Source organism: Suncus etruscus, chromosome 4 (assembly GCF_024139225.1).
Source record: "Suncus etruscus isolate mSunEtr1 chromosome 4, mSunEtr1.pri.cur, whole genome shotgun sequence".
Taxonomy (NCBI): domain Eukaryota; kingdom Metazoa; phylum Chordata; class Mammalia; order Eulipotyphla; family Soricidae; genus Suncus; species Suncus etruscus.
In genome coordinates this window covers 164,544,576-164,551,368 of record NC_064851.1, presented here as the reverse complement: position 1 = coordinate 164,551,368, position 6,793 = coordinate 164,544,576, and the positions used below count along the sequence as shown (strand labels likewise).

Here is a 6,793-nt window from a genome sequence, read left to right as displayed (position 1 = left end):
CACAAACATGACTGGTCTCCACTTAAATTTTCTTCATTCCCATTTCAAGTTAAGTTAAAACTGCTTGAGGATATATCCTACATCTCTCACTATTCTTCTAAGGACTGAGGTCATGGTTTGCTTGTTATTTATTTTCTATCATAAACATGAAAAATTATATTATTTCTGCTCAACATCCAAAAAATGTTTACTGGGTTAAGCTGAACACATAACATTCTGAATATATAATTATGTGTCTTTGAAATACCCTTTGATGTTTTCTAAAATAAAGTTTAAACTCAAAAATCAAAAGTAGAATAAGAAGAGACAGAGGGTTTTGAAATAAGGTTCCACTAAACAGGGAATAAAACAGTAAATTACTAGAAAGTCCCATTAAAATTTCTCAAGGCATATTCTACGCCTAATGTTTAATTAGTCTTGCATTTGCAACACTAACTTTTAAGCAGTTAGGTTTAAAGTATGCTGAAATGTATTAACTTTGTACCTTTTTGTGGAGAAAGAAAGAGATTGTTTATATTTAAAATTTTGTATTATATAGTTGTTTATTTTATATTTGTTTCAAGTCTAATTCCACCACCAATTGTCTCCACCCTTGTCTCTAGATTCCACCCATTCTACCCCTTGGCAGGCATGAAATAATATATCTCATATTGCTTGTTTATGGATAAGTGCTAATAAAATTATTTTTCTACTCTGTAAGATGACAAACTATATATTTGATCCTTGAGTGTAGTTTGAAGGGAACTTAAAAAAATCCAAACAATCGTGATTTAGCTTGCCTTTAAATTTTTCATGTGCCATTTTCTATGCATGTTCAAATTAGGTTCAATGTCAGTTTTGCTTTTACTCATCCATGTGTTCCTTACTTTGTTACTGTTCTCTTTTCTTGATAGCTAGTAGGCAAAATGACTTATGTGTAAAGAAGTGGATTATAAATTGCAAAGCTGAAAGTAAGAAGGTCTCGTTCCTAAGCATACTGCAGCTTTTTACGTAGATTCTTCTCATCAGAAGCCCCTAATCAATAGGATTCTGAGTTATATTTAGTAATTTAGAGCAGAACAAAAAGTTAGAGATTCTTTTTTTTTCTTTTTTTTTTTCTTTTTCTTTTTTTTCTCTTCTTTTAGGAGACGAGGTATGGGTTTATCTGGGTGTCCCCTCGCCTGGGTGCAGGGTACTGGTTCGTTGGGTAGGAGGTCAATCTTGATGCCTAATAGAATAAGGACTGAGGGTGAAGAGTTTTAATATGGTGGGAGATCTGGATGGGATTGAGGGGTAAAGGGATAGTTGGATTTCTGGAGGGGAGAAAGGGGAAGGTATATTGGGTAGGGTATGAAGGAAGAGAAAAGAGAAAATACCTTAGAGAGAAAAGGGGAAGAGAAAGGGAAAAAAGTAATGAGCAGAATAGAGAAAAAAAAGTAGTGAGAAGAGAGGAGAGAATAGCAAGGGAATGCTGGTTTGATTAAAAGTGTTCGAAGAATAGAGCCTGTGGTTTAAGTCTGTACGTCTCAGGTACTGCTTCGATGATCTGAATGATCACGTGCTTCAATTCCTAAATGGAGGTATTACCTAGAGATAAAGTGTATGTTAAAGAGTTTTCTCGTGGCCATCTCGTAGTGCATGCAAGGTATGGTATCCCGTGTGGTATCCCGAGTTGCCACCTTAGCTTGTCCGCCCTTTGTATCCAAGGGCGCCTGTGGACAGAAAAGCTGGGAAGTTATTTAAAATATAGTAAGATAAAGGCATTAACAGGTAGTGTTATGGTATGTTGCCATTGCAGTCCGTGATTTCCCTTGGTGTTCTATACTTGTGTTCCTGTATACGAACTCCAAGGGATTATTGTGGGCCTTTGTTATAGAAGTCTGATTAACTACCTGTTCTCTCTCTGCTGCTGTTTCTGTTATTGTTTTCTTTATGGTATATTGTGTAATCAAAAATTTACATTATTCCTTTTTCATGTATTTTGGACACTGCTCCCACATATATGTTGACTATTACAGTGTTCGGAGTTTCTACCATGTTAAACCCTGTTATTTGATTGTTAAGTATTAGTTGTGTATAAACTATGTGTTCTAGGTGTTTCAGAATAGTGCTACCATTCTGTGTTTTTCTTTTGTCTTCTGACTTACTTCGTTTAACATAACATGATCTAGGTCCATCCACGTTGCTGCAAAGTCTGTGATTGTATCATTTCTAACTGCCATGCAATATTCCATTGTATATATGTACCACATCTTAATGATCCATTCATCTGTTGTTGGACATCGAGGTTGGTTCCAAGATTTGGCTATTATACTGATTGCTGCAATAAACAGTGGGGTGCATACGTATTTTGGAATGAATGTCCTTCCATCTTGGGGGTATATGCCTAGGAGAGCAATTGCTGGGTCAAATGGCAGCTTAATTCTGAGTTCTTTGAGCACTCTCCAGACTTTTCTCCATAGATGTTGGACTAGGGGGCATCCCACCAGCAGTGGATGAGAGTTCCTTTCATACCGCATCCTCGCCAACAAAGGTTGTTTCCATTATTTTTGATGTGAGCCAACCTCACTAGTGTGAGGTGGTATCTCATTGTTGTCTTGATTTGGATCTCTTTGATGATGAGTGAAGGTGAGCATGTTTTCATGTGTTTGTTGGCCATCCTTCTGTCTTCCTCAGAGAAGTGTCTATTCATTTCATCTCCCCATTTTTTTATGGCTTTATTTGGTTTTGAGAGGCTCAGCTTTCTGAGTGCTTTGTATGTTCTAGATATCAGCCCTTTATCTGATATATCAAGTGAAAAGATTTTTCCCCATTCTGTTAGCTGTCTTATTGCGTTAAGTAGGGTTTCTTTTGCCATGCAGAAGCTTTTTAGTTTGATGTAGTCCCATTTGTTTAAATTTGATGCTAACGTTCTTGCCATTGGTGCTCCATTCTCAAAGACCCTTTTGATATAAAGGTCTTCGAGTGTTCTGCCTATTTTATTCTCAATAAACTTTATAGATTCAGGTCTGATTTCCAGGTCTTTGATCCATTTTGAGTTGACTTTTGTATAAGGAGTGAGATATGGGTCAATTTTCACTTTCATACATGTGAGTTTCCAGTTGTACCAACACCATTTGTTGAATAGACTTTCTTTGTTCCATTTCATATTCTTGCCTCTTTTATCAAATATTAGTTGGCTGTATATCCTGGGGTTTATGTCTGGGAATTCTGTTCTGATCCACTGGTCTGAGGTTCTGTCTCTGTTCCAGTACCATGCTGTTTTAATTACTATGGCTTTATAGTATAGTTTCAAGTTAGGTAAGGAGATGCCTCCCAACTTCTCATTTTTCAGTATGTGTTTGGCTATCCTGGGTCTTTTGTCGTTCCAGATGAATTTTATAATTGATTGTTCTATTTCTTTAAAGAATTGTGTCTGGATTTGAATAGGGATTGCATTAAATCTATATAGCAGTTTGGGTAAGATAGTCATTTTGATTATGTTAATTCTACCTATCCATGAGGATGGGATGTTCTTCCATTTCTTTAGATCGTCTTCAATTTCTTTCTGAAGTGTTTTGAAGTTTCCCTGGTATAGGTTTTTCACTTCTCTTGTAAGGTTGATTCCTAGATATTTGATATTTTTGATACTATCTTAAATGGGATTGTATTTTTAATCTCTCTCTCCTCAACTTCATTGTTTGTATATAAAAACGCTACTGTCTTTTGTGTAGAGATTCTTTTGATTACAAGTTCCCATGTAGAATTAATGTATTGGTAGCACAGTGTATTGAGTTGTCCCATGTCTCAGCAGTCTACCGAAAGGATTACTAGAATAGATAGAGGTTTAACTATATTTTTTAATATATTCTTCTTTTACGGCTGATTGTTATTGTCATTTTTAGCAGGCACAGCCAGTGTGCTTGTCCATGAAGGGTATGGGTTAGGACTTAAATAGGAAAATACTGATTTTTATGCTAATTATATGCAAAATGCTTTATGAAACATAACCATAATAATTTTTCTTATTATGTAGCAAACAGTGCCATATATATTGCTTAATGTGTATTAAAATTAGATAACTAGTACAACAGAGCCATGATATAATTTCTATCATTGCTAAAAGAAGGCAAATAATAAAATTTAAACTTAGAAGTGGAAAAATTGTGCTCACTTCAGCAGCACATATACTAAAAATGGAATGATGGGGAGAAGATTAGCATGGTTCCTGCACAAGGACACTCAAATTCTTGAAGTGTTCCATATTTTTTCAACCTAGGTTAAATAAAGTCCACGATGTCTAGGAAAGGAACCACGATACCTACGATGCAATACTACATAGGGTAGCCACCTCTTATATTCTTCAATACCACATTGTCTAGTACTCTAGACATGAAAGCTATGCGTATCCTAAAATGCTCCAGCCACTATCTAACCCAAAGTTTTTCATTCAGCAAGGCACACTCTTGTCAGTGATAAAGTGCCTAGAAATTGCAAAGCCTCCAGCTCTGATGCAATGGACATTTTTTTAACTTATCTCTACTTTATTTACTTATTTTTTCTCTTTTGTTTTCCCTTTGTCTCTCTCCTAATCTATATCTAAGCTAATTATTTAACTTTACTTAATTCAATTATTTCTTAAGAGCTCAGACCCATCCTATGAGGGTCAGGCCTCTAACAACAACTCAAGAACAGATAACTATGTCTGCATGTATGTGGGTATGAGTTTAAAGACAGTGGACTCCCCTCTAAATGCCAAACCTAAATTGTAAACAATCCATGTCTAAAGTGCATATAGCCCCTCCTATATACTAGCCCTCCTTCCCTCTTCAGAAATGCTTCTATCTTTCACCCCCAATCATGATCCAATATCCCTCTTTATTTAACTCTATGTACCCTTAGTTCTTAACTCATTAGGTACTAAGACTGACCTCTTGCCCCAATAAGCCATCACCAGCTTTCAAAGAGAAAGGACATCTCTCATCCCCACATCTCATCCCCTGGCAAGAAACTACAATCAATATTCTTGCTGACAGATGCTGTGTGGCCCTTTTTCTCACCCTTCCAAATGTGGATTGTTGCATGATACCAGAGTCAGCCCCAGAAAGACACCCAGCACAAGAAATCTACCTGATCCATTTCTGCTGCAAATCATTTATCAAACTCAACAAGATGAAGGTGTGTTGAAAATGTGCCCTGGATTTCACCCCCCACAAGAATATCTCAAAAGACAATAAGGAAGTCAATATTTCCTTTATATGCTTAATATCTCTATAATAATACATCTGAGTCTGTTAATTCCCAAATGTAAGGTAGCCTCTTACATCACTTTATTTTTCTTTCATTGCTTCTTAAAGTTTATTTTTACAAATTACTTCTATTATGTGTTGCTTTTACTCTTTGACTTTACCTATTTTGGTTCTGCTCCTGACATTCTTACCTCCAAATGTACCAGCAATATAGTACAGCACCATTCCTTTTTGCAAAGGCATATTAAAAAGGGGAAATTTTATGTACAGAAACAAGTTCTTATCTATTAGGGATAAGAATTAATATATTTTTTTAACACAGGGGCACCTCCTACCCTGAACATGTGTCATATGAACCCAATTTAGACTCAGACAGTGACCTCCAATCCTGAGCCCTAGAGCCCACGCATAGAATGGACACAATTCCCTGAAATAGCACCAGGAACCAAACTACCCCTGGGAAATTCCTAATACTGCTCCTGCATCAATTTGCACCAGTTTTGATATGACATCCTTACAATGATGAAATGGCAACAACTTGATCTAAGAGTAGGTTGAACTATCTAATCACCTAATGGTAAGATGAAATCAGAAGACACAACATCCTTTGATCTGTGCCAAAACTAAGATCGTTAACTATAGAAGACTGACTTTGACAACCATGACTGGGAAGAACTTATCCTGAAACCAATAAGAAAGACACTAGCCTAGGCTTTGGCCTAGAATTTGTACAATAAAAGAGATCTCTGATTCCAAAGGTCTGACTTTGATAACTGCAACAGAGCAGATCTTCTGGAAACATAATGAAAGACTCTATCCTAGGCTCATCCTAGGATCTGTGCAAAAACCAAGACCACCAATTACAGGAGACTGGTTACAACACTGTTTTTTTTTTTTCATTGAAATATATTATCCTCTTTGACATTTAGGGTTGTCTACCTTCCTTTTGACATTTTTCCACCTATCAGTGTCCCTTTTATTTTCCCAAAGAAATTAGTCACTTGAAATCTTTTACCATCCTCTTCTAGAAGAAGTGAGAAAAATATGGAATATCACACCCTTCTTATAAAATTTACTTTTAAAGTGCCATTTAAATGCTCTAAATGCAAGGTTATTTATTTTTTAATAAAATTTTTGCTTTACAAGGCTGTATTAATCTATTGCCATTGTATACATTGTTTAGTAAATTAAATAGAAACTGTTCAATATCTACAAAACAGTTGAAAGTGTATTGTATAACAACAAGAAATAAGATATTTAATCCCTTCTCTAAGAGACATCTAGGAAACTTCTAGACAGAATATACATTTATTGGTACTGAAGTGATAGCAGGGTAGTAGGGCTTTTGTCTTGCACACAGCCAACATAGGAAGGACTGAGTTCAATCCCTGGCTTTCCACATGGTCCCCCAAGCCTTCCAGGAGCAATTCCTAAGTGCAGAGCCAGGACTAACCCCTGAGCACTGCCCAGTGTAGCCTTAATATAAAAAATATATACATTCATGTGTTTGAGAGGTAGAGCATTTGCCTTGCATGCCACCAATCCAGACAGACTCAGGTTTGATTCTCAGCCTCTCAAATGCGTAT

At 36.2% G+C, this 6,793-nt stretch overlaps 1 non-coding gene across 1 annotated transcript; it reads left to right on the top strand.

Annotated features, from left to right (window-relative positions):
* Nucleotides 1-4,124: 4,124 nt before the first annotated feature.
* On the top strand, nt 4,125-4,228 carry LOC126007544 (U6 spliceosomal RNA). Its single transcript, XR_007495097.1, has one exon. It is a non-coding gene; the product is annotated as a U6 spliceosomal RNA (small nuclear RNA).
* Nucleotides 4,229-6,793: the final 2,565 nt, after the last annotated feature.